Source organism: Podarcis melisellensis, assembly GCF_964234715.1.
Source record: "Podarcis melisellensis genome assembly, chromosome: 3".
In the NCBI taxonomy this organism is placed as follows: Eukaryota; Metazoa; Chordata; class Lepidosauria; order Squamata; family Lacertidae; genus Podarcis; species Podarcis melisellensis.
The window spans coordinates 21,057,802-21,085,714 of NC_138530.1; the positions used below are offsets into that span (position 1 = coordinate 21,057,802).

At 47.5% G+C, this 27,913-nt stretch overlaps 1 long non-coding RNA gene across 1 annotated transcript in view; it reads left to right on the top strand.

Moving 5' to 3' along the window:
• Positions 1-3,961: 3,961 nt before the first annotated feature.
• Positions 3,962-27,913, top strand: part of LOC309366061 — a 36,883-nt gene continuing 12,931 nt past the window's right edge. The window contains exon 1 of the long non-coding RNA XR_014166454.1: positions 3,962-4,162. This is a non-coding gene — a long non-coding RNA (uncharacterized lncRNA). The remainder of the gene's footprint in view (positions 4,163-27,913) is intronic.

A 27,913-nucleotide genomic window follows, 5' to 3' on the forward strand; every position in this document is an offset into this window, starting at 1 on the left:
TCCACCGTGAGTGCAGCGCCGAAGCATTTTGTTTCGCTTTTCTATTGGCCCGCCGGGTGTCGTTGTGGCGTCGCCATGGCAGCGCCCTGCCAATCACTGTCAGGCCTGCCAATCATGGGGGACTACGTAAGAAAAAGGGCTCTTACCACGGCGCCCAAAGGCGAAGGGGAGGGGAGTTGGGAAGGAAGAAGCCAGCCAGCCGGGAGGAGGGGCGGGGGGGGGAGGGCGATCGGAGGAAAGCTTGTGTATGTGTGTTAATCTTTGCAACTCCTAATCTTAGCACTTCCACTTCTCTTGCTGCGTCTCCCCCCCCCCTTTTACCACACTCCCCACCATTCCATTCCCTAAATAAAAATGGTTTTTAAATAAATTCTTTGGTGGGAGGCGGGTGCGCAAGGCAGTGCGCAGCGCCTCGTTTGAATGGGATCAGCAATTACACGCGGAATATGACCGCCGCCTTTCAGGAGAACCCCCCTTCGAGCTAAAGGAAGCGAGAGGAAAGTGGAGAAAACGAAGAGACCTGGGCCAACCAGCCCGCCCTCAGCTCGGTCTTCGAGAGAAAGGGCTCCGAACGGAGACCATTTACACATGATTTGCACGTAGTTGCGCTTCATTCTGCCTATCTGAGCACTAATAGCGCCGGGGAAGAAAAGCTAGATGAGATCATTAGGCCCATCCTCAGGCCGCTGACCCTGCCAGGAGCAGCATCTAAATGCAGGGGAGGCGCGGGGAGGGTGGGGTGGAGGGAGAAGGAGGAGAGGGTGAGCTTCCTTTCCTCTCTCCTTCTCCCTCTCTCTCCCCTGCCCTCCACCCCACCCCGCTCTGAGTTTCTGAGAGGCTGGCATCACAAGACAAAACTTTGCCAAACTCGTTTTCTCCCTTGGATCGGCGGGATCTGGTGCTGGGAGAGTCCCAAGAAGGAACCGCGGGAAACTGAGGCCGACGGGACCGAGTTCCAAATCCGGCTGCGAGCTCCCACGCGCCTTTCACCCGGGAGAAAACGCCCCACGCAGCCAGTGGAGCTCTGGCTTCCGAATGTGGCCACCACAGGGCACCCTCCGCAGTCTTGACGCGCGGGGCCACAGGAGGCTCCGATCAAGCCTCCTTTCTTTGTTTATTTGTTTGTTTGTTTGAGGATTGTGGCAGACATAATTACGCTCTGGTGAATTCTTTTTCAGGGGCCGGGTGGGTGGGCTCGGATTGCAGCCCAGAACTTCCCCCAAACTGGTCCTCATTCCCTCCCCCGCGCGCCCCTGGACGCTGCTCACGGATTTTCTTCCCGCAGACCTTTCGCCCTGCCCAAGCGAGTTTCGTAAACCCACCGGGGATATTGCCCTGATATAATATCCTAAGGATTGGTTGCATCTCTTCGGAGGGTTCTCTTTCTTTCTTTTTAAAGGTCGAAGAGTAATCAAAATATTCGGGGAGGGCGGAGTCTGGTGGAACCCCCATATTTACACCTATATCTATAGGTGAAAACAAATCGCTGCATGCTTATCTCTGGCCCTAAAGCTAAGCCGGCCTTTTCCGTCCAGCCGCCTGCCTCCATTTATCCTTTAGGTGCGTTCCTTTTAAGGCGATTTTAATCGGCATCTTGAGCTGGTAACTCCTTTTGTTTGGTAGCTGCGGCTATGGAAGTGTGATTTACAGAGATTTGTACGGGTCATGGATGTCTTTCCAGCCTTACTGTGTATATTTAGACAGGACTTTGGTTGGTGTTAAAAAGTGTATATTTTGAATGGGTTCACACACAGTAGCAAAACAATGCGGACATTGTCAAGGCATGTAGAACGCGTATTGAAACGCAGCATCCAGACTTTTCCTAATCTGCCCTCAATAAAGCTGAAATAATTATCCTAAGCCGTCTTTCTAGAAGAAGAAGGGGGGGGGGAGAATCATTGAGGAATTCAAAACTTAAAAAAAAAACCTAGGGGGGGGGAGAGAGAAACTTTGCTCTGCATTCCGATGCAGATCTAGTAGTACGAGGGGAGGGCTAGGGGGGTGAGACATGGAGCCCAAACTCCTTGCAGACATCAATGGGAGCGGAGAGGGAAGAGGTGGGGGCAGATGTACAATTAAAATGGGGAAACATCGCGTGACTTGGCTTATTCGGGGGGATAATCATCATCATAATTCGCAATGCTGCAATGAGAGAGTGAGAGAGAGAGAGAGTCTTTAACCGGACTCCCAAACTGGTCGGGATCTTTTCACTGCGCAGCCCCCATGAAATAAATGCCAAGTGGCAGATGAATAGGTCCAGTTGGAATAGCTATTGGACTGGAAGATCCTGGCTGGATTATGTATTCATCACTTCTCTAGCAAACTGTCAACGGGGGTGTGCTACGTTGGTTCATATTCCTAATGAAAACAAGTCACCCTCTTAATTTTTAGTGATGTACTTAAACACTTCTGTTAACGTATTTGCCGGGAGGGGTGGGAGCTGAGGAATCCTTCCCTCGCCATCCTCACTCCCTTGCCCCAGCTCAAATTTCAGCCCTACGCGGTCGGTTTTATGAAAGCCAGGAATTGCCCACCATCGTGTTCAGCAAAAAAAGAGGGAGGGAGTAGGGTTATACAGAGCACCTCATCATTACATGCATTCTCTTATAGGTAAAGGATTATAGAAAGGGGGAGAAATGAGGTTAATGATTCGGGAAATGGGAAAGCGGGGCAAGACTTCTTTCTTCGCTCTGTTCGTCTTACACGATTAGGAAGAAAGCAGTTGGGGAGAAAAACTACCACTAGTCTCCAAACTGTTCCTTCTTCCAACCCAGACGTTGCCTGCTCCCAAGAACCTTTCGTGCCCGTCCGTGTCTTTCAGCGGGACAGCTTCGTAACAGCTGGATCCTACACGTGTCTGCTCCGGAGTTAAGGCCCCCCGTTGAGATCCACGGGCCTTCCTTCGGAGTAAACGGGCCTGGGCCGCAGCCGCCCTTCGAATCCGGCCTCTCTCGAGCAAAAGGTCTCCATACACTTTAAACGTGGGGTTCACGGATGGGTTTGACTTCGACGTAAGGCGTTTGGGGTTGCGGGGGGACCCACACAGAAGTTGTATTTCTCTCTCCCGCTAACTTTCACCCAGCCCCTTCAGGCGCTTAATCGACAAACTATGGGTTTATTACACTTCTCAGCTGAGCTCCGATTCTCTCCTAGCGCAGAAACATCCTGAAAAGAATAAATGCCCAGATCTTTCTCTTGAGTCTTCACGAATCGGATGGAACAAGCTTCTGCCCTCCCTAGCTGATGCGTCCCATAAGCAGTGGGGGCTTCCTTTTCCCATACAAGGGACTAAGATGGATAAGGGGCAAAATAGGAAAGGACATCTCAGCAGGTGGAAACAAGCCCGGGTCGTCTTCTTCTTCTGACTAAGACGTGTTGATTCTTAGCTCGGCCGTCCCCAAGGCGACTTTCTGCAGACAGCCCCGGACTTCTGTTTCTAACGCAGCGTCAGCCATCTCCCCAATGCCGACCCCAACCTCGTTTCTGGATACCGGTGCCTTTGTGGCCCCTGCTGAGGTTATCCTCCCCAAACACCCGAGCGCGCACACAAGCGCACGGACAAACTTTGGGCATTGTTACCGGGTATCGGGTGCGGGGGGGGGGGGCGGACAGCGAGGATAGGCTTTGCCCTAAGCAGGGCGACTGGAGCTCTCCATCTCCCCTCGCCTAAGCCTGTTAGGGACACATTCTCCTGTCCTTAAACGTACAAGCAGATAATTGTTGGCGCGCTATCTTTGTACGGAGGAGGCCAGGGTGTAAATGCCTTTTAATGACTGCAGCTGCTGGCTGAAAACTGTCAATGGAATTGGCGAACACAGAGCCCCCGGAAAAGAAAGAAGAGAGAGAGAGAGAGAGAGAGAGAGAGAGAGAGAGAGAGAGAGAGAGAGAGAGAGAGAGAGAGAGAGAGAGAGAGAGGTGCTTTTTTTCCTTTTTTTTTTTTTTTTGCAAGCAAACTGCTGAGCCTGAGAGCCGCTGGAGCCGGAGAGCGAGCGAGCGAGCGAGAGAAAGAGACAGACAGAAAGGAAGGAGGAGGAGGAGGAGGTGAAAAGAGAAAGAGTGATCGGAGGAAAGATCCCAGCAGCCGAGGCGTCCGCTCTTCCGCCTCTTCACCCGGGCCAAAGACAGCAAGCCATGCTGACCTTGAAAATCCTTTCCGGATCCTGTAAGTGGCGGTTTGTTTGGGGGGGGGATGGTTGTGTTTTTGTTTTTGTTTTAATTCATACGTTCAGGTCCCACTGGAAAAGCTGCTGCTTTTTTTGCATGTTCAGGGTTATGTTTTCTTTCTTTTTAAGGATCCATTCCCACCCCCACCTCGCATCTCACTTCCGTGACCCGATGGCTCAAGAACTCGGGGATAGAGTTCGATCCCCATCTTTGCTAAGGAGCCCGGGAGGGGAGGAGAAGGGAGGGAGAGAGAGAGAGAGAGAAAGAGGAGAGGAGAGAGGTCGTAGCGGGTACAACGCCTCTGCTCGCAGCCTGCTTGTCTTTTCTTCGACACGCTTGCTCCTTCCTTGGGGCTCTGCATTTATTTACCCGCCCCCCCCAATCCCTTTCACCAAAGGGCATTTTGCACCCTCATTTTGAACAGGCTAAGAGGAACAGAAGTCAATTCCCCGGGAGAGATCAGTGGGACTTGCTTCCCAAATAACGTGCTTTGGACAGGATGGCGGGGCGCGCTGAGTGGGGGGGAGCCGTCTCTGACCGCTCTTCCACCTCATCACTCGTTTGGAAGGGGTTGCTTCAGCATTTAGATCCCGGAGACGATTTCCCCAGTGCTGGAACTACCTGGAGCACCTAATTTGAGGGAAGCGGGTTCCCAAGTAATTGTCTTCCTCGGAAGTCACTCCCTTTGAATTCAATGGGGCTTCCTTCCCGGTCCTCCAGGGTCTGGGGAGGAGGCGGCGCTCCTCTTGCGCGTGTTTGCTGTAAAATCCAGTCTCTCTTTGGGCAACTCGGTGGATGCCATCCCGCGCCACCGAGAGGCAAATCTCATTTGTGTGAATGGAGCGTGATACCATAAGTGAGGATCCTGAAAGCGTCATCTTAACACTTAGCATCTCCAACGCGCCTTGTCTTGGGACTCCAAGCTCCTTTGGTTCAAATGTAATAACTGAGGGATTGGGGGGGGGTTGTCTCTCCTTGTCTGCGGGATTGCTTTCTTTTGTGCTTCCCAGTTTATCCCTCTTTCCTGCAGCCCCCACCTTTCCTTTAATCCTGATTCTGTCCGGAACGACCTACCAGGCGGGTCAGATTCTCTCCCCTGCTTTTATGTGTGTGTTCAGATTGTGTGCTAAAGTACAATTCTAGGCTTCCTCTGGAAATTAAAAAAGTGTTGGGAAGAATTAAGAAAGGGAAACCGGAATAAAAGGAAAAGGAAAGGAAAACTCAGATCAGTCACAATTACACACACACCCCTAGACACAACAACAACAGGGTTTTCATTGAATTACTTAATAGCAAGCAGTGATTATGTCCTGGTACAATTATATCCTTAAAAAGAAGAAGGCCCCCTTCCCCATTTCAGAATAAATAAGAAACGAATACATATGTTAGACGTCCTCTTAAGTTTGACCCACTCGGCAGCTGTAATTCAATCCGGTTGATGTGAAGGGTGTGTTGTGCACGCGGGTGTAAAAACCGAAGGCAAAGGACTGGGGGGGCTGGGGGGGATAAGTTCGTATTAACTGGCTCAAAGCCACCTCCAAAGGTTCAAGGGGAAACTTTATATATATATATATTTCAGTATTTCTTTTCTGCTGGTAATATCGAGGTTAAGGCTGCAGCCTTAAACTCCTTTATCTAGTGGTTGAATCCAGGGAGGTTTTTCTTCTAAGCAGACAAACGTGTAGGACTGTGCTATTCAGAGTGACAAAGAAACCGAATTGGTTTCGGTTAGGAAGAATGCAAAACGTGTGTGTATGCCTAGTTTTGAAGCCAATAAATTCTGTGCGGAGGAAAAAGTTGTTCTTCTGTTAAAAGGAATAGTCGCGTTTCGAAAGCAGCGCTCTCCAACTCCCTTGCAATGAGTTTGTTGCAGGAATTCAGAGCTCTCGTTTTCAAAAAGGTCTCTCTGGTAGCAAATCCTGTTTCTCTGACTCGAAAACGAACCCTCTCTCCTATAGTTTGTCCGGGTAGTTCTTTTTTCCCCCAGTTCCTGACAAGGGCACTCTAATTCCAGGTGGAATGTCTTTTGCTTCAAGTCTTCCGATTTCTGCACTATTTTCAACCACCCACCCAACTTGGGTTTGCTTGTCTGAAGGTTTGCACTTTTCCCCGGTTACTCGGGATCCCAAACAATTTATGCTTCGCAATAATTCACGCACATTTCAGAGGACTGTATCTCAAGTAACAATACCCCCTGATTAAATGCAGGTACTTAGAAATTCAGTCCCAAGTGACTAACAGTCAGGCGCTCAGACTGATCTTATGCAAACGAAGCTACTCCAAAGTAAGTGTTGATCCTTATTTACTTGTAATTACGCCCAGGTAAGTGTATATAAAATTGTAGACTTATCCGCACCCTATGGCTTCAATTTAGAGTTAGGAGCGGCCCAATTATTTCAGTGGAACTTAAACTGCCTTCAGGCTACAGTCCCATTATACGTGGGGGGGGGGGCAGCAGCATTGGTCTCAGTGGCACTTACTCCCGAGTAAACAATCCTGGGATCGAGCTTCACCAGCCCACTGGGTTATGGCTCCATGTGTTTAGGATCAGAAAGTGGTGCCCAGTCCTGCGGGCAAAATCCTGATTGTGTTAATCCCACTGAGTCCGGTGGAACTGATCTCCTAAGTCACTGTGTTTCAAACTGCAGCCATAACCTGGAAATCGTTTCCCTGCACGGTCTTGAATACCGTTAAATTTTGTTATTGAACACGCGTTTTGTTATTGAACACGCGTGCGTGCATATATCAGTGCAGGCGTAAACTTTAAAGAATAGTTGCAGTTAGTTACTGAAGACAGTACCTATTGCTTACTCCAAAGAAAACGTGCTTTAAGGATGCTATTGTTATACGCATCCTCGGTAGTAAATATCGCCAGGTACAGCGGGGCTCTCTTTCTGAGTGGCTCCGGATCAGGCCGCACCAATCGGTGCAAGGGAGATCCTTAATCTAATTTAGAAGCTGTAATTTAGCTATGTTAAGTAGAAGACACGCTCGGGCTTCTTGGCAAGGGCCAGCCAGGCCGTTGGGACTGATAGCCGCCTCATGATTTAGCCATCAGGGAGGAGGACAAATGTTAAGGTTCCCATGCAAAAACCTAGGGGACGGTGTTAGCCGGATCCTACGCTGGGTTTTAAACAGAAACAAGCCCTTCCGCGCTCAGCAAGCCCAAGGAAAGACGCACAAGGTCTGGCAGCCCAGAGAAGTTTCTTCCGTCCACAGGCCTGAAAAGGAAGACGCCGAGAGAGCGCAGGCAAAGCACAGGCATGGCTGAAGTCCGATTCTCCACTTTCCTCCGGATTTCCAAACAAGAACTAAACAAGAAAAACCAGAGTACTAAGATTTCCATCCAAATTGTTCTCTCTCTTTTAATTCCCAAATTCCTGGCGCGAGGAGGAGAAGGGAGGAGTGGGGGGGGGACCCTGAATATCTTATCAATCTCTGGCAGTGACCCTCATTAGGGGGGCATCCTGCTCGAGGCCCCGCCGTTGGAAGAAGGCTGCCCAATCAGAGCGATTGCACGCCTTGTTAGTGATGGCTGTAATGAAGCTTCGCCATACACTCGAAGAAAAGCTCCCTCAATGCCGATTTACCTAATGTCAACTCGTTACTTCTAATGAATCGCATCAAAACCCGGCCCTGAATGGGAAGCGGGGAGCAGGCGCTGAACCTGCAGCCCCTCCGCCCTCGCCGCCCCGCTCTCGACTACAACCACCCTGGGCTGCCGGCTCCCACCTCATCCAACCAACGCCACCTTCTGCCCCGCCGTCGAAGAGGAACGTTTACGCAGCTCTGGGGTCTCGGGGAGGGAGGTGGGAGACGACGCTCGGTGGCCCCGATCCGTCTAAAGTAATCCGTGACTGGCAGTGCAATTTGGCCCTCACAACGACCCTGTGAGGTAGGCTCAGGCGCAGAGGGTGCCTGCCCCGAAGCGCGTCATCGCTGGGCAGAGATTTGAACCCACCATCTCCGTAGGCAGCGCTTGTCTCTAGCCCCGACGCCACCCCTGGCTTTTCTTTTCAGTGGGAATTCCGACCCAGGCTTATCCACATTAAATCAGAAGTGCGTTTGTTAAGTAGGTACACTGGAGTTTAAGGCAGGGCGGCCTCCAGGCCATATTGCGTCACGGGTGAGACGAGGCAGAAATACCCCACCCTACATTTCGAAGGGACTGATCTCCCCAGCTCCCCCCAAAAAAGATTGAACCCACCTTCCCTGGATTGGGACCAGCACCCTTAGGGGGACGGGGCCGTCGCGTGGCGCCTGCTGCGTCGGCCAAAGAAACGGGACGTGGCCCCTTTAAATCCGGGGCGCCAACATTCCGTAAGGGAACTTTGCAGCAGTTAAAGAGTCTTTGCGCTGCGTTTTCGCTTTTCTCCGAAGGGGCGGGCGCGCCGCCCTTTAAAATCAATTAGTATTTTTTCTATTCTGGAGGTAAATTATTCAAACAAATGTTTGGAAAGACCCCGAGGGGGGAATTTGGCCATGACAAAAGGTTTGATTAGCCTGATTTCCTCCCCCCCCCTCGGCTCCCCCCTTCCTCCAATACACACACCTCCCCAAAAGTAACAAAGCACAGAGGAGCTCCAAGCCACTAGAAGAGGGCAGCGCCAATTAAATGCCAGCCATTCTCTTCCTCGCCCGAAAGTACCCCCAAACTGGGGGTGGGAGCTCGCGGGTCTGGGTGTATGTTTGTTTGGGGGGGGGAGGATTTAGGGCCTTGGATTTGCCAAAGTACAACAAGAATATAAAGCAACTACCACAAATATCAGAAAAGCCGCAAGTGCTAATGGGGTGTGTGAGAGAGAGAGCGGGGAGAGCTCGATTCAAACAATAGCAAGCCCTAAATGCAGATTATTACAGCCACCGATCCTGGTCCGTTATCTGCCCTCCGTACTGTCTATATATTGATTTCCATATCCGCGTTTCATGTCTGTGAAGAGAAAGGGCGGTGGTGGTGGCGAACCAACAGAGTCCAGAGGCTGAACTGCAGTCCCCCTTTGGTCTTTGCAAGCATGCCGAGTGTGGTTTCTTTTTTTTGGGGGGGGGGGGTTGTTCCTTAACTTGTCCACCTGGCTCGCCCTTCCCATTTCACCTAGGCGCAACCAGGCTCTGCAAACAAACCCAAGAGCCCTTTGGCAGGCAAGTTGTCCGTGTTCTATATAAGCGCAGCTTGGCCTCTAAGCCGTCTCCCCAAACCTTTCCAACGCAAGAAAAGTACAATGCTGAAAGACTGGTGGAAGAACTAGACGGATTGGCAAAAAGGTAACATAAACATTTCCCGGGGGGGGGTGGTACCGACAGCGGTTCAATCAAGGCCCAGTACAAGAGTTCAGTGCTTAAACCTCCACACTTGCCCCTCCTGACACCCCGCTTAAAATCAGCTGCTTTTTTTTGTTTCCTCCACCAGAAAGCTTTACGAAAAGAGAACAGTCCCCAGGCAGAGAGAAGAGGGCAAGTGCGGATTTGAGAAGCTTTTGCAAATACGGTTTTGCCCCGACGCCATAAACCCTTACTCCGAAGTAAGTCATGTTGATTTCACTAGGAGGGACACCCCTTAAGCGCACACAGAATGGCGCTGTTATGTCGGAGCACCGGGGAGGCGCCGTACAGTATAAATGCTACTCAATCTGCTTCGGAGTAAGGAGTTTCGGGATCGTGGCAAGTCCCGTAACTGCAAGATATTTCAAAGGAAGGTTCCAAAGTGTGGCTGAAGTTAGTGCTTGTGTGTATGTGAAATTATTCAAGATAGGTCTACACAAGCCAATATAACCGCTCTAGAGTGGGGTGGATTCCGCACTGAACTCCACGCAGACACCACGCTGCAATGTGTGAATTTCTTGGAGGGCGCCGGAATAACGCGATGAGAACGCAGGTGTGTCGCCTCTCTCCGCACCATCCCTGTATTTATTTTAATCAGCAGTGCTGTGGAAGGTCGAAACTAAATGAAAATATCTTCCAAATTGCAAGTAACCCTGCCAGCCAAGATAATGCCTCCATACACCTCTCTCCGGCTACAGCACATTTAAGCTGAGACGGTCACTGTGTTACAGAATCAATTGACATCGGCTGAAGTGAGTTGTGGATGTCACTGCGATCTTTCACAAGCACTGGAGCTTCTGACTCAGCGGGTGAAAGCACGGCTTTGCTATCCCCATATATAAGCTAGTGTTCCCACGAAAATTGAAAATAAACATTTTATTATTATGTTTAAATAATAAAACAACCGCCGCCGCTACCACCACCACAGGTCAGCACTCAGCCAAAGGAAAGCACTTTTCAGTCCCATTGATTTCAAAAGAAAAGGCATGAATATTGGCTAAGTTCTTCCATTGAAGTAAATGGGGATGACTCGTGATTCACTTTGGCTCACTGTCAAGGAGCGTCCAAGGTTCTTCAAAATCTTAACACTCCTAGCACATGCAAGGATTTGGGGAGAAGGAAACTGGGTGACGCATGATCAATTGATGATGATGATTTCTTCCTACAAGTGTTCAAATTCTCGCTGACGACGGCCCAGGAGTAACAGTTCCACCCTGAACAAAATAGGCTGCCCTCTTTATCATGTAAATCGCCATTCACTTGACACCGCACACCCCCGTTTAGCGGATCAAGCTCGGTCCTGGATTACTGGGAAACTTTTGTAAGGCTCTTACTCAGGACTAAACAAATATTTGACAAAACTCCCCAAAGAGAACGCTGATCATCTTCGGCTGTGTCAGGGAAATGACCATTCATGAAACGTAGGGGAAATTTCAGGCATAAAGATACTGCCCTAGGCAGTCTTGCTGGTCAGTAAGTGAGTTCCGTTTTTATAATCAGGAGTCCCTTATGCTTCAAAGTCAATATGTTGAGGATGTGATATTAATATACATGCATTTTAAATTCAGGATCCACATGCCCACACATATTAGTTCAGTCAGGCTAGATTACTGAGAATATTAGGTTAAAATAAAATAGGGGAAAAACAAGAAAAGGCGTGTTTGTGTGCCTGATTTATATCTGTACGATAGAGATAATTGATACATGTGCATGTCTACACACTCCAAACTCCAAAAAACCTGTTCCACAAATATATATATATATAAAATAGCAGGCTCTAAACCGATCTGAGATGCCATTGCTTTTAGTGGTATAATTTTCTCCCGAGAAATCTGTTGAGAGCAAGGGAAGTCACGAGTCTGCTTGTGGATCCGGTGATAATCATAACAATATGACACTGATCGCACCCTGCATGTAGGAAAAGCATTGCTCTCGCTGTGCACACGGTATGCGTCTTTATCAAAGGTCCAAAACAATCACATACACACGCATTCCCAGTTAAAGGCGCATTTCTGTGAAATTTCAATTCTGTCTTCTGAAACCGCTAATTGCTCTGTACTCTATTCGTTTTTTAAAAAGATGTGTACACATCATCAGCAAGGGAGTGAGAGAAAGAGCGCAGGGAAATTGGATATTTTTTCCCTTAAGGAAAGAGAACGGTGGGGAGGGGAATTTCATATATGAAGAGGAAATATCTCCAGGAATTTCTCTCTCCCTCTTACGCCTTCTAAAGCAGTCCAAGGAAAGAAAGGTATTTAAAAGTTGTGAGCCGCTGAAAGGTGCTTCAGAGAATGTTGCATCAAGAGGCGCAGCCCACAATCCCTGTTTAGATTCAACAAATAGGCTTGGGCCGGAAAGTCAGGTGCAATTTTCCCGAGACACTGATCTAGATAAACAGAGGAGGAGGCTCCGATTTCATTACAAATTAGTCGCTATGAATTCAGGGGGGCGGGGGGGGACCGCAACCCTGATAATTCCTATCTGAGAAGAATACACGGGTTGACTGCGAAACAGGTCACGCTCGGAGAAGGACCCATTGAAAGCAATGGAGTTAAGAGAGGCTGGTTTGACGGGACGTTGGTTTCAGAGGGTCTTCTTCTCTGAGCGTGACTGAATCAGCTTCAGCATGTAAATAGGGAGACAAATAGATCATCCGAATGCAGTTAGGCAGCCATAAAATACAGCAATTCGAATCTAGGGAGATGGATTTAATCTATTTATTGGGTAACCCCCTCCAACTTCCTTCCTTCCTTCCCTTCCTTCCCTCCCTTCCTTCCTTCCTTCCTTCCTTCCTTCCTTCCTTCCTTCCTTCCTTCCTTCCTTCCTTCCTTCCTTCCTTCCTTCCTTCCTTCCTTCCTTCCTAAAGAACCACAAAGTACCATGCACGGACCCCTGGGAGGACTGAGTGTCTTTCGTGACGCTCCTGCTCCTCTGCTATAAACTTTTTAAGGCGGGCCTCAGCGGGCTAACAAACAGGCTGGGGGCATGAAAGGCCAGGGGCTGAGAGAATCGCTCTTGACTTCTTAGCAGTCGCCGAGAAAGGAGCCGGAGCGGCTTAATATGAGGGGCTCAGTCAGCAGAGAAGACAAAGTTTGGGGCTGGGGGGGGGGGGCGGGAGAGCCAAACAAAACGCAGAATCGAGGGATGAAGGGGAGCGGGGTGCAGGGGAGAGAGGAGGAGAAGGAGAGGACGAAAGTTGCGTTTCACACGTGCACTTTGGCTTGGCCCGTTTGACTGAGCACTGGATGCTTGGTCAGAGAAACACAATAACAGCTCCACTGCCTTCCATAGGAACCTCCTCCCCCCCCCCATTTTTTCCCTCCAGGGTATCCGGAAATCCATAGGAGCTTTCACCTCCATCTCCATCGATCCACCTTCTTCCTCACCCCAGATCCAAGCCAGGGAAGGGGCAGGTTGAATCTTTCCGAAGCGATCTGGCTGTTTCCTTTCTTTGCAAAAGGCCATTATCCCCCAGGGCGCACCAATAGTTATTTCAGTGTGCCTTTGCCTTGCACACATCGATGGTGGCAGGCAGCTTTTGAGGCAGACAAGAGGCACGGACCCGCGCGCGACAGAGAGATCGTACAGCAGGAGCGTGCGGGTCCATTCAGAAGTTAACAGCCCTAGGGGCCACCAGGGCTGTGCTTCTGAGTAACAGGTGCTGGAAACTGCAGGAGCTGGGGTCCCGCTTCCAGATTTCCCAGAGCAGGGGTACCAACTTGAATAAAATATTGGGGGGGGGAGCCAGATAAGCCCCGCCCCACATAATCAATCATATGACGGTGCACACATACCATTTGAATGGCAATACTCATCAACTTTTGGGGGGTGGCCCCCTTGGAGTTGGCTCCTAAATCCAAGAGGCACCCAGCTGGCTACTGTAGGAACAGGATGCTGAGCCTCATCTAACAAGCTCCTCTGATCTCCAGGGACTTTTAATTTCCAGGGAAGGATGCTCAAGGCTGGAGGGTGAAGCTGGGAACCTGGGGAGATTCAGTCTCATCCAACTCATTCAGAGGGCTTATCTCCTTCCTGTCTAAGTAGGTGTATGTGGGAGACTATAGACAAATTGACAAGAGCAAACAGCATTTTTTGACCACTTTCATATGTGGTCTCTTCTCCTGTCTTGGTGTTCACTGTTCGCAAAATATGCAGGGATCCTTTAAGCGATTTCCCACACACTTCTAGATGTTTCAGTCCCAATGGATTTGACTGGAGTTACTCTCACGTAAAAGTGCAACCCTATGAGTTTGCTACCCTGAGGAGAAGTTCCATTGAAGTCAGCACAGGTTACTTCTGAGTTGGCATGCATGTTAAGTATGCTTAGACTCACACCCATGTAGTCTAATATAATGTAACAATTTCCATAAACTGGCCGTGCTTATGCCCAAAATTTAATTTTACAGGTATTTGCACAGGTGTATGATGTAACATGCCCCTACATGCACACACAATTCTTCCTGCCTGTACACATATCTATAGATTGCCTGCATGACATACCCTTACACGTAGCTATTTAAGTAAATGTAAAATTGGAGTTTGGAAGTACAGCTGTGTAGATTTTGTATACAGAGGAACCCATATTATGTCTGGTATCACACAAGACTAGATATCAGAAATCGATATCCAGAGAAGACAGCTTGAAATAAGGAAGCTTTGCTAGACTAGTTTTAGCCTTTTAGTTTAAGTAATCCAGGATGCTCTAACGCATAGTAGATTCTCCTGGTATTTCCCCCTTTAAAGCAATAACCACACAAAGTCTTGCAAAAGCTAAAAACAACATTTACTCACTCAGAATACTTGTTGAAGAGCAACAGACACAGCAGCTGGGACTTCAAGAAAAGAAATAAGATGTTCCAGGTCTGAAGGCATTGTGTCTTGGAACCTTTCAGATTAGAGTTAGGTTCCTGCGACTCTATACACCCTTACTTGGGGGAAAACCCTGTTAAGGACTTGTTAATAACTTCCTTACTTCTGAGTACCTAGGATTGGGCTGTTGAACACTATTCAAGCAGGCCTATGGTGAATGACATTTAGTTCTAAGTAACATAGGATGCACTTACACAGAAAATAGTCCCATTCAGAACAAGAACCAAGACTGATTATTTCACCCATATGGTACTCCACATGTACTTGGAGGCCGGCTCCCAATAGCCCCAGCCATTACTGCAGATGGTTATGGACAATGGGAGTTGTAGTACAACAACAATACCTAGAGATTACCAGGTTAGCCATCCCTGGCCTAGCCCCTTATTAAACACATATTCAGCAGGATCTGCTCCCAGCTTTTCAGCCATTAATTTTCCAACATAATTTATTTCTGCTTACTGCATTTAGGTTCAAGAAGCACACCGATACCACATTTTTTTTACTGAAAGCAGCAGCACTAACTTCATAATGAGCAGCATCTTTTTGTCCAGCAGCTGAAATCCATGCAGACCACCTTCTTAATCTATCTCCCCTTAATGGGAAAGCCCTATTCAGGTAGGGTTGAGCTGCTTGCACAAGGAGAATCAAGGAGGGACTATCAGGGATTTTAATGAAACAGCTGGATCCAGTATCCAGTTAAATCCTACAATGGGGTTCAATGGAGCTTACTCCCAGAAAAAATGGAACAGGATTGTGGTCTTAATTTGTAAAGTGCCCCAGAGCAAGGTGTTTTTGTTGGGAAGGGTCTTTGGCCCTCATAGAATACACTATAGAAGTCAGTTTAATACTTTTGCCAGTAGATGAATGAGATACAAGATACAAGAATAAGAAATGACAACATTCCCATGAACGCAATGCCTTTATTCAGTAGTGGCTGGTGCCCACTGAGAATGCAGTGGGGCCAAATGCAGGGAGCCCAAATAGTAGGCAGAGCCAAACCAACTAATTCTAGTTCCCACCCCTTCCTCCTCCCTGTTGATGTCTACAAGGGCAACTGAGCCTAAGGAAGAGGAACCTGACAGGTAGTGCCAGCCCCCTCTGGACTGCTTTTAAGAAGGTAGATAGGTGGGAGATGGATGAGGGAAGGCAGAGGTGGTTGGGACAGTGCCTCACATGCCCTAATCGACAATAGACAATCATTGCCTCTCTTAGATCAGCCAAAATACCACAAAACATTAGTCATGTTTTTGAGTTCTCCAGACCTCTTCATCAGACTGGATGATAAGCAAAGCAGTGGGACAGGATGCACAATCTGTATCTGGTAAGGCTGGCCAGGGAAGTGTCTTAAGCCACAAAATGGTAAGAGATAACAACAACAACAACAACAACAATTCCCTGCCTTTTTCACTTATGGGTTTCAGCTGTCTTTTAGGTATTATGCAGGTATTAGGCTCATCAATGATGGAGATTGATTGAAGATTAAATCTGTAAATTTAAATTGCCTGTCCCTGTGTGTGTGAGAAATTTGAGAGTAAACAGACTGTGAACTGCTTTATAGCAGAATAAAAATACTTCTGCGCTTTGGCAATTTACTGGAAGATAGGCAATTATTGGTGGTCAGCTGATCTTTCACTTCTCTGTCCCCTTTACTAAGAATGAACCACTTTTTAGTAAAAACAAACAAACAAAAAGATTTACTTACATTTCAATGTAGGCAGCAAATATGCAGGTAAAAATACTGATTGGTTACAAAATTAGTTTCCAAAATAGAGCCTGAGCTCTAAGCAGAGCCCAGGCATGTACGTCTGCTCACATTACTGGCTTGAAAGGAAGAGAGAGACTGAGGCAAGGAGGAAGGAGAAAAGATTAAGATCCCCTGTCCTATTTCCCACCACAGGAAGTAGGGGATATGACATCACACAGACCTGTCTTCTCTAGGAATACAGGAGTTCTGTGAGTCTTAACCTTTGCACTTATCCAGCCGGGCTCTTCCTACAGGTGGCACTTCACTCTACTGTTCTCCAAATCCCAGTCCAAGAGGGTCAATTTGCAACTACCAAATATTTGGAATGTTTTACGACTTCCATTTCACTTGTTTGTTGGGATCAGATCATAAACGTGCAACACAGGAAGGCAAATTATATGGCATATGAACATAATGTTGAGCAGAACTTTTGTCCAAAACTGGCAGTGATTTTGACTGCAGATACCTGGGATTGAAACTGGGAGCTTTTGCTCTCAAAGCATGTGCTCTGCTACTGAGCTAAGGACCCCACACACTTCTGTTGGGTAGGCCGTGTTTCTCCTCCTACCAGCTTTATTCACATAGAGAGGCCCAAGTAACTTTCCCCTCTTGTTCAGCTTTTATTCTGCCAGTATCCTCCCCATCTATAATGGGATAGCTGAAGAGATCAATGCCTACTAACCAAGCTAACAATGTTCTACCTTCGCTGTTGGAGAAAGGACACTTCTGCAAGCCAATTACTGCGAGTCAAAAGTGAGGAGAGCACTGTTGCAATTAGGTCTTCCTGAAGGCATCTGGTTGGTCACTGTACTAGATGAGCCTTTGGTTTGATCCACAGGGCTCTTCTTATTTATTCTATTTAATTTATTTTTTGCACTTACATCCCAACATTCCTGCTAGGAAATCAAGGTGGCATACATAGCTCTCCTCCTGCCCATTTTTTTCATCACCACAACCCTGTGCGGTAGGTTAGACTGAGAAATAGTGACTGGCCCACGTTCACACAGAGTGAGCTTCATGGTCACCTAGGTTCTTGTCTGTCACTTTAACCACTAAAGGTAAAAAGGCAAAAGACCCCTGGACGGTTAAGTCCAGTCAAAGGCGACTATGGGCTTGTGGCGCTCATCTCGCTTTCAGGCTTAGGAAGCCGGCGTTTGTCCACAGACAGCTTTCCGGGTCATGTGGCCAGTAGGACTAAACCACTTCTGGCGCAACGGAACACCGTGACAGAAACCCGAGCGCACAGAAATGCTGTTTACCTTCCTGCCGCAGTGGTACCTATTTATCTACTTGCACTGGCATGCTTTCGAACTGCTAGGTTGGCAGGAGCTGGGACAGAGCAACGGGAGCTCACCCTGTTGCAGGAATTCTAACCGCCAACCTTCCAATCGACAAGCCCAAGTTGCTCAGTGGACTTTAACCACTACACTATACTGACTCTCAGTCATTTAGGTGCAAAACATTCAGTTTTCATAACACTTATTGAACTAGGACACTTAATAAGCACAGACAGAGTGCTAAATGTTGTGCAGGGCAGCAGCAATAATACATCATCTGTCCAGGCTTACCAATTGCAAGAGAAGAGGATTAAAGGAAAGAATCCTGGCCAGGAAGAAACAGATACAGAGAGAAATGTATTCGACTGACTCAGCACCTAGCAAAACCAATCACTCCTTGCCTGCCAGTGAAGACAGAGCAATAATCTAGAGTAAGCTATGCCCTGGAAATGCTGGCCTAATTGCACCATTGAAGAGGTACTACTCCAACATAACAGTTAGGACAGAAAGTCTCGGTGTTGTTGTTTTTAAATTTGGATAGTGGCAGAGTTAGGACATTCCCTTTCAGAGTGAGGCATGCCCTCCCCTGGCCTGTGAGCAGGTTCACCCCTCCTCTCCCCAGCTGGTTCCCAAGCCCTTTGGACATGCAATACTCTGAGGAGAGGCAGGGAATCTGTGCATGACTTTGAGGTAGTGGGTCCATTTCTTGGCAGCTTCCAGGAAAGTGGGGAGAATAATTTTCAGGATGAAGGGTAGGCAGTAGAGAACAGTTGTGGGGAAGACACTACTACTGTGATTTGATAGCTGAATGGACTTTACCCGATCTTTTCAGACTAACGGCACAATCCCTTACTGGGAAAAGGAGCAGTTTTTTTCTTACAACACCTGTCTAATCAGAAGGAAGCCCCATGGAGTTCAGTGATGCTTGCTCCCAGCTAAGAGAGTATAGGATTGTTGCTGCAATTCACTTATCTGGGAGCCAGCTTCATTGAACTCAGTGGGACTTCCTTCTGAGTAGGCACATAAAGGATTGCATTGTATTTCCACTGTCTCCATGAAACCTGACTTTCAGCACCATATTTTTCATGCTTGCTTAGAACAAAGTCTCATTACATGTCCAATGGGGGCTTAGTCCCTAGCAAGTATGCTTGGGGCAGAAGCCCTACCCTCACAATTTCTCTCCCTTTCCCCACCATTCAGTAACTCTTTCGCCTTCAAACTGTCATCTTTACCACACTGATCACTTTTCTTATGTAGTTTGGGGAACCTGTGGCCTTCCAGATGGATAGCTCAGTTGCTGAGAACATGGAGCTGATGATGCCAAAGTTTCAGGCTTGATCCCCTTCAGGGAAAGCTACATATTCCTGCATCACAGGGGGCTGGACTAGATGATCCTCAAGGTCCCTTCCAACTCTATGATTCTATGCTTCTATGTTAAAGGTAAAGGGACCCCTGACCATTAGGTCCAGTCGTGGCCGACTCTTGGGTTGTGGGGCTCATCTCGCTTTATTGGCCGAGGGAGCCGGTGTACAGCTTCCAGGTCACATGGCCAGCATGACTAAGCCGCTTCTGGTGAACCAGAGCAGCGCACGGAAATGCCGTTTACCTTTGCCGCCGGAGTGGTACCTATTTATCTACTTGCACTTTCACGTGCTTTTGAACTGCTAAGTGGGCAGGAGCAGGGACCGAGCAACGGGAGCTCACCCCGTCATGGGGATTCGACCTGCCGACCTTCTGATCGGCAAGTCCTAGGCTCTGTGGTTTAACCCACAGCGCCACCCGCGTCCCTATGCTTCTATGTTACTGGACTCCAATTCCCAGCAGCTCCATACAGCAATGTCAATATCCAAGGATAGTGGGTGTATTCATCCATCAAAATGATGGATGATAGTATCCAAATATAGACGAAAATTTCCCTTTTAATCTCAAGATTGGTAAGAGCTATTTGACATTGGTGGACTCTCTTTCATTGGAGGTTTTTTAACAGAGGTCCGATGGTCATCTGCCATGGATGCTTTAGTTGAGATTCCTGCATTTTGGGGGGGTGGATTAGATGATCCTTGGGGTCCCTTCTAACTCTACCATTCTAGGACTCTATAAGGTCACCCAATGAGCTTCATGACAAAGTTGGGCTTTGATCCCTGGCTCTCAAGATCCCCAGATCAGTTCTGTTTCAGCTGGGGATGAGGACAAGGGAGCTGAGACAAAGACTTTGATGGAAAGGGTGGGTTTTCTGGTGGGGTATAAAGGAAGAGAGACCATCAAAGCAGCCAAATAGATAACAGCATAGGACATCGGTTTCTACCTGTCTAGACAGTCAAGAGATTTCATTGTTAGTAAATAGATACTGTATGACCTAGTGATTGTCTTTAGAGATCACACCACTTGGAAGCTTAACTGAGCACTGAATCATTGTTGGAGGAGCACACTTTACCCTGGATATAATCACACTGAGACTCTGAGTTTAGGAATAGTAAGAAATCTAAGTTCATTAAAGGAAATGCATACTTGATAAGGAAGTTCCTGAGGTGGAGATACAAAGATCCATGCTTGCTCCTCTCTCTCAGCAGGAGACACACACAAAGTTGTCTCCTCCAAAGTGAAGGAAGAGAAGGAGGAAATGAAGGGTATCTGTTTAACACCTGAGATAAGGCGTTACACAGGACAGTGCAGGAAACTTGGAACTTCCTCTATTTATTATTTCCCATGCAGACTCCAATGCAAGTTGAGTTGCATCCCAACACTTTGAGCATAAAAGGTTTAACTCATTGTGAATACGCTGCCAGGGATTTTCATAACAAAATGCATCTCAGCTATTATGAGGTCTGTGATGGGCTTCAGCAGCAGGGTACCGACTGATCCATTTGCCTATACTATTTGTCTACAGATATCATCAACCACAATGTCTCAGTCGATGTTACTTTGAACAAGCCTTCCATCCTGTCCCTAACACCCACTGAACCCTTTTAGACTTCCTTCCAAAGAGATGCTTTCAGAATTTTGATGCCAAGCTGCACAAGATCCACACTAAGCTCATTGGACTCACATGTGAGTCAAAAGTGCTGGGAAATGCAGCTAATGGAATAAAAGAGTGTAGAACTGGTTTGTAATCCACTCATTAATCTCTACCCAAAAGCTCACCAACAGTACAATCCTACCCAAGTCTGCTCAGAAGGAAGTTTAATGGAGGAATGCAGCCTAGTGCTCATACCCTCCTAAACACGTTGTTTCTTGGAACTTTGAAAGTATATCAGCTGGAAATCACATTAACTTTCCAGTGAATGTTCAGAAATAGAGTTGACCAGATAGATCTTTCTTCAATGAAGAAAAATGACCATTTTAGGCAAGCAGCCTGCTCCCACCAGTATATTTCTTGTGTACAATTTAAGGGTTATTAAAATATTGACCTCCTTCCCTTACCCACCCACCCCGCCAGTTCATAGCAAGTAGCAATATTAAGCCCTGTAAATCTCCATAGCCCTGCCTTTTGCAACATACTTGGAAGTATAAAACCCATTCATTTGAATGAACCTTGCTCTCACCAAGACACATTTAGAATGGAAGGCTTTAAAGACCCTGATCCATGCACCCTCAACTTTAGCCGACACATTTGCATTTCCATCTACAAAGTCTAAAGGGGATAATCTTTTTAACCATACAATTTGGTAACTTGAAAGGTGGAAGGAAAAGTGCTAATGCTATACAATACATGTATATATAATCATTTAACAAACTGATCCCATAAACCTCAACCATAAAAGAGAGCAAATATGTTCTAGAACTGAAACACACACACTTTCACTGTCCTTCTGGACTTCCTTTGGTTGTGGGAAGTGGTAAATAAACTCAACTGAGTAAATTAAAACTCAGATCAACTTAAATCCGTGTAGCCCAGTAGCTGAAAGGGGTTGCGTCTAGGAAAACCAATTTGTGTCCACTGGCTCCCAACCCAGTTAAGCTGTGGTAGTCCTTCAGTACTCACTCATGGGATCAGCTCCTTGTGTAGTGAGTGGGCTTGCATGTTCCTATGATCCTTGTGAGCAAAGCCGTCAAGGGTCTTGTACTCCCAGTAGGGTCACCCAAGACAGTATGGTCAAAGGGGAGGATCTGGACAAAGAATGATCCAAGAAGTCCTCAGCAGCAGAACAGGTGGAAGATAACAAGTGGTGTGTTACAATGGCTGTGAAGGTGGATGAAGCCTGCAGCAGATAAGAAACTATCAATCGTAGAGATACTCATGCCATCGGAATAGAACCTTATTGAGAAGACTGTGTGTTGATCAGCATGCACTGATCTCCACACAGGTGTCTTCCAAAAAGAAAAGTCCTTCGGTCACACAGTCTTTTAAAATGTAAAAAATAACATTTACTCACTCAGAATACTTGTTGAAGAGTAGCAGATACAGCAGCTTTGTCCAGGCAGGCTTAAAATGGTAATCCAGTTACAAAAACATACTTTAGTCTAGTTTAAAATGGAGTCTGAGCAATGGAGCTCAGACATGCAGATGTTCTACATTGCTGAAATGAAGTGCAGAGGGAAAAGGGAAAAGGGCAAAGAGGAAGTGCCTAGCCAGGTGAGATTTTATGTATGTATAGTCCCTCCCCTTAACAGGGCACAGTGGGTGTGTCGCTCAGAGCCCTCTCTAGGAAACTTACAGGAAAACTCTGTGAGCTTCAGCTCCTATCATGTGCCTATCTAGCAAGCATGCATTGTTGGTTTGACTGCGCTGTAAATAACCCACAGTAAGCCCCATTGAATTCAATGTGACTTACTTCTGAGTAGACATGGTTAGGGTTGCAGCAGGTCAGTTTGAACCAAAGGAGATTTAAATAACAACAACATGCTGAGGATCGCATCATTGCAAGTGGAAATTGACTTTCAAGGAAGGAAGCGGGGCATAGGCCCCCTCCCACAGCCTCCCTGTCATTGCTGCCCTTGTATCCAGAGTGCAGTTGCTGAAGGTCAACTGGAAAGGGTCATAGCTGTGCTTCCCCCTCTCGAAAGATTTTGCTATTTAGACAGCTACTGCTACTCAATACTAACTTACAGGATAATGGCGAGAGCCAGCACAAGCACTGAACCTGTTATTCACGAGTGAACAGCGTCTGTCCAATACAATTCTCATCTCTTCTCCCTGTTTGGATAGAGCGCAATCAATAGGGAGAAGGAAGGATGGACGACTCAGCTCAGAGAGATGGTGTGTGTGTGTGTGTGTGTGTGAGAGAGAGAGAGAGAGAGAGAGAGAGAGAGAGATGCATTTAACACTCTGGAGTTAATGTGCTTGTGCTCCCCTCCCCTCTTTAGATACTAATATATATTACTGCTGAGTTGGGTCCTGGACTTCTGTCCGAAACATAGCTGTCAACCTTTCACCTTTTTAAAGGGAAATTCCCTTATTCCGAATAGGATTCCTCGCAAGAAAAGGGAAAAGTTGACAGCTATGGTCCGAAAGTCCTGCTCTGATGCCACCATCGGAGGTGGGGCGGGACCTCAATTGCTCTGCCGCAGAACAACAGATCCAGGCAAGGGCGTAGCCAGGATTGGGGGGGGGGGGCACAGAACCTCAGTTAGCTAAGTATTTTTATTGATTTACTTGATTGGGTGGGGGCAGCTGCCCCCCCCCCCCTGGCTATGCCCATGGATCTAAGGCTGCAGCTATAACGAACTTTAATTCATGCCCGGAACGGAAGACATCCCCATAGCACAAAGGGTTAAACGGGACAAGGCCCGTAGTATAGCAGGTCCCACCACTTAAGGAACATCGGAAGTTGCTTTACATCGGTTTAGACCGGTTGTCTATCGAGACCAATATCGTCTACTCTGACTGGTAGCAACCCTGTGATGGTCTCAGGCTCAGGTCCTCCTGCCCATCTCCTGATCCTGTTTAATTGGAGATGCTGAGAACTGGACCTGAGACGACCTTCAGCATGCAAGTTCTTCTGCGCTCCAGCAGTGAACCATCATCTCTTCCGAAGGCTTCAAAGATCCTGCCTATTCGTCGTCTTCAACCGAGTCAAACCAGCCCAGAACCGTCTGTCTATCAACATTTGACATTTTCTAACTGGAGCCGTGTCAAAGGTGGAACCTGGGACTATGCAAAGCACCACCGAGCTAGGACCCTACTGTAAGAAAATCGGCATATATATGTGTACGTGTTTATTCATACGATCAAATAGCCCCAGTTCGGCGGTGGTCACTTGTGGAGAAAGCGACCCAAATCCAGTTCACCGTCCAAAGTCTTGGCCACGTGGGAAGAATCTTGTGTCTTCTTAAAGACCTACAGCAGCGCGATCCTAAGCCGGGAGGAGATGTATACTAACTTGAGTTCGTTGGAGGAAAGGTGGAATAGAAATAATAATAGGCGGGATATAAATAATAATAAGCAATAGACAAACCACCCAGATAAGTGGGGGGTTGCTTTTATTTTGGACACGAGTTCCATCGAGCTCAATGGTCCTTTCTTCCGAGCGGATAGGTGTAGAATTGCACTTTAAATTCCATAGGAATGAATTATATTCACTTCCGGGTATGCAAGGATAGCACCTTCGGCGGATTTATACGGGATAAGCGCTCTGAATTCTTTGCGCCAGATAAAGGGCGCTCTCGCTCTAGGCTACACACTGCAATCAAGACACGCGTCCTAAACACACACGCGCTTACAAGGGAGTAAGCCCATTAAACACAACCAGACATACTTCCAAGGAAACATGCTTAGGATGGCAGAGCAAATCCACACCTCTGTTGAAGTCCCCGCAAGACTTTTAAATGGAGAGGGAGGGACCATCCCTTCTCGAGGGACTACGGATCCTGGAACCTTTCCTCCGCCGCTGCGCTCTCCGCTCTGAAATCGAGGATACACTTCTTTTTTGCAAGCAGGCAGGGGAGGCGCGAACAACCGGACCTTTTAAGGGTTGCGAATCTTCTAAAAGCCCCAGCGGGAGTTCTGCCGAAATCCGAGGAGATTTAAGGCTGCAATCCTACACCCAATTACATGGGAACTTGAGCAGGATTGCAGAGTGTAGGATTACAGTGCAATCCTATACACATTTGGGCAGGAGGGTGGGAGGCAGGAAACTGACTCCTGGGTGACAGGCACTCCTGTCTTCCACTGCCTCCCGCAGTTTGGTCAAACTCCAACCATCTCATCCTCTGTCGTCCCCTTCTCCTTGTGCCCTCCATCTTTCCCAACATCAGGGTCTTTTCCAGGGAGTCTTCTCTTCTCATGAGGTGGCCAAAGTATTGGAGCCTCAGCTTCAGGATCTGTCCTTCCAGTGAGCACTCAGGGCTGATTTCCTTAAGAATGGAGAGGTTTGATCTTCTTGCAGTCCATGGGACTCTCAAGAGTCTCCTCCAGCACCATAATTCAAAAGCATCAATTCTTTGGCGATCAGCCTTCTTTATGGTCCAGCTCTCACTTCCATACATCACTACTGGGAAAACCATAGTTTTTACTATACGAACCTTTGTTGGCAAGTTGATGTCTCTGCTTTTTAAGATGCTGTTATTTACTTTGGAGTAAATGCACTTTTGAGACTGCAATCATAACCCCACTGAACTGGAAGTGAGAGCCATTGAATTCAATAGGACTTACTTCTGAGTAGGCACTGAGGACCCAGGGGCACAGGGATCGCCCTGCAAACTGGCTAGCCCTCAGCTGACTTTCAAAGGCGTTCGTTGCAAAAACCACTTCAAGAACGTCAGAATTCGCCGTGTTATTTCCTTCAGGGCATTGCGACGTCGAGCTCAAAACCCACCCTCTACACTACACCTAAACTCACCATGTGGGGGTGCTTCCTTCTGCCTTAAACCGAGGGAACGCGCCTCAAAATAGCGAGCCTGCCATTTGGTTGGGGAAGCAGAAGCAACTCTTTCGACCACAGGCACAAACGGATAGCTGAATTTTGTTATTCTTTAACGTGTCCCCCAAATCTTGTTTTTGCTGCAACAAGCTAATGTATGGTGGCCACACCTCCCGTATTCTTGTGAGTATGGCTTTCCTCGCCATCTGACTGTCCCTGTCCCTACGCGAGTGATTCAGTTTATACGCCGCCATTCTGCATGTTGGGCGCAAGGCGGCCAACAACAGTTGGAATAACCAGAACATATATGGGGTGCTGACTTAGACCAAGTCAGGGCAGTCTTGTCTAGACTAGCAGAGGCTCCCCAGGGTTTCAGACGTACGTCTAGCCCAAGGTGCCAGATATATAACTAATAAATTCATACGCAGCCAATCCTACAAGTTTCTTCTGGAAAGGAAATGCGGCCGAGCTCACTAGAGCTTATTCCTAAATTTTTACACGGAAGATTGTCGTTTCATTTGAAAGTAAACTCCATTCACTAACCATAGAGGGGTTAACGTCGAAGTATGTTCTTAGACGGAGTGGGGGCTGTATTTAGGTGGGGGTCGTTTTCCTCTCCTATTTTAGAACGCAAAAGAACTTGAACAAAGAACGCTGATTTTCTAAGTTTGAGTCTAACAGAGGAGTACGGTGCAGTAGTTAGAGGGTCGGGTGTCTGTCTGAAGGGGCGCAGGTTCGAATCACCTAGAGATCTTGGGCCAGTCACCTGTCTCTCAGCCTAACCTGTCTCCCAGGTTTGTTGTGAGGATAATGAGGGTTAGGATGGAGAACTAAGAATGCCACCCTGCGCTCCTTTGAGGAGAGGTGATATATAAGTGTGATCAATCAACAGAGTGGCCATGATCCACTTCAACTTCCAGGAAGAGGATACCCTATGCAGCCCAGTCCTTGTGCCTGATTAGGCTTGAGGTCCCAGATGCCCGATTTACCAAACGGGAAGCTACGGACCATAGCAGACAATTGAGTCCGTTTGGGAGGAAATTGTAAGGGGCGGGTTACTGGTTTCAGTCAAAGTGCTTGGCCTTAGCTGGGTTAGGGGCTGGCTGCTAGCTGACTCCCAAATCCTCCAGTTTAACGTATGCGGATGGAGATGTTCACCATATCTATGCCTCCTATACAAGCTGTCACTTAATCCGCTTTAAAACAATTGAGAGCCAATCCTCCTACTTAAATGACTTGTGGATAGGGCTGCTCCCCTTGTTAATTGTCTTCTGACTTTATAGGGTGATTATTTTGACCACCCTGTGACCAAACCTGTTTAGAGAAAACGCGTGGTTTCTTGGCAATATATAACTCTTCCTGTTCACCAACCAATTGTTCCGCGAGGAGTTCACCTTTCACATCCGTTTAACCAATGCGGTGCGGTGGGCAGAGTGTAGGACCTGGGAAACCCGGACACCAATCCCACTTGGCCACGAATGAAGCTCACTGGGTGATATTGGTCACTGCCTCTCAGCCCCTCACAGAGTGGTTGTGGGGATTAGATGAGGAAGGGGAAGCAATGTGCATCATCTTGAGCCCCTTGGAGAAAAAGGTTGGAAATAAACGCATTTTTAAAATCCCTCCTGATCTTAAATGCGTAATTCCGAAGCGCTTCAAAGAAAGATTAGAAGGTGTGAGAATGTGATGACATCAAAAAGCCACCTGGGTTGGACCGAGGGTCCATCTGGAAGAGGGTTAGCCAACGGGGCGCCCTCCAGAGATCAGACAGATTCCAACCAGTCTAGCCAATGGTCTCGGATGTTGGGAGTTATCGTCCAGCAAAATCTGGAGGGCACCAGGTTGGCTACTCTTGATCTAGATTCTAGACCATTTCCAGCAGCAGCCGGCCAGAGGCCCCTAGGAAGGCAACAAGCAGGCCATGGATAATACTTTTGAAAACTCACGCTTTTCCTTGCTCCCCGTAGGCGATTAGTATTCAAAGACAGACTTGGGTAGAGTCCATCCCGCTAATAGCCGCGAGAGATTTGTATTGCATACCCGTTAAAGGCTATCTGTGCCAAAAGCTGTTACCGCCTCTTGTGGCAGGGAGTTCCGTAGAATAATTATGAGTGAGGCTAACTTTGGTTCCACTTAAATCTAACTACCCGTCCATTTCACAAATCCCCCCCCCCCAGTTCTAGTATTAGGATATATTATTAGATTCTCTCTATCTACTTTCTCCACACCCTCCTTAATTTTAATAAACTTCCACAGCGATGTCCCTTCTTCCTAAAGCAAGAAGGAAAAGAACTTCCTCGCTTATCTATTTGGGTTGACTCACTGAAAGCTAAAGACAAACGTTTGTACAGGAGGAGGGGAAGCCTTTTTTTCCATTCAGGATTTACATTTTCCAAATGAATAGAACCGTGAAACGGATCTTCCCCACTCGCATGAAAAAAACAAAACAATACCACACACACCATGTATTTAAATCCGCGCAGGCGCAATACACAGGGCACGTGAGAACGTTAGTGGGAGGCTTCGAGTGATTGACAGACAACCGGGGGTCAAGATTCAAGATGCTTTTTGCAGTTTAGGGTAATCGGGTATAGTGTTGGGCTGAAATGAATGATTGAAAGTAGGAGCGGACAAAGGAGAGGCCCGTTTAAAACAGGGAGATTCTGTTTTGCAAATTCCCGTTAGCGAATATTAATGTGGTCACAGAGATTCGCGACAACTTACAGATCAATTCTGTCTGC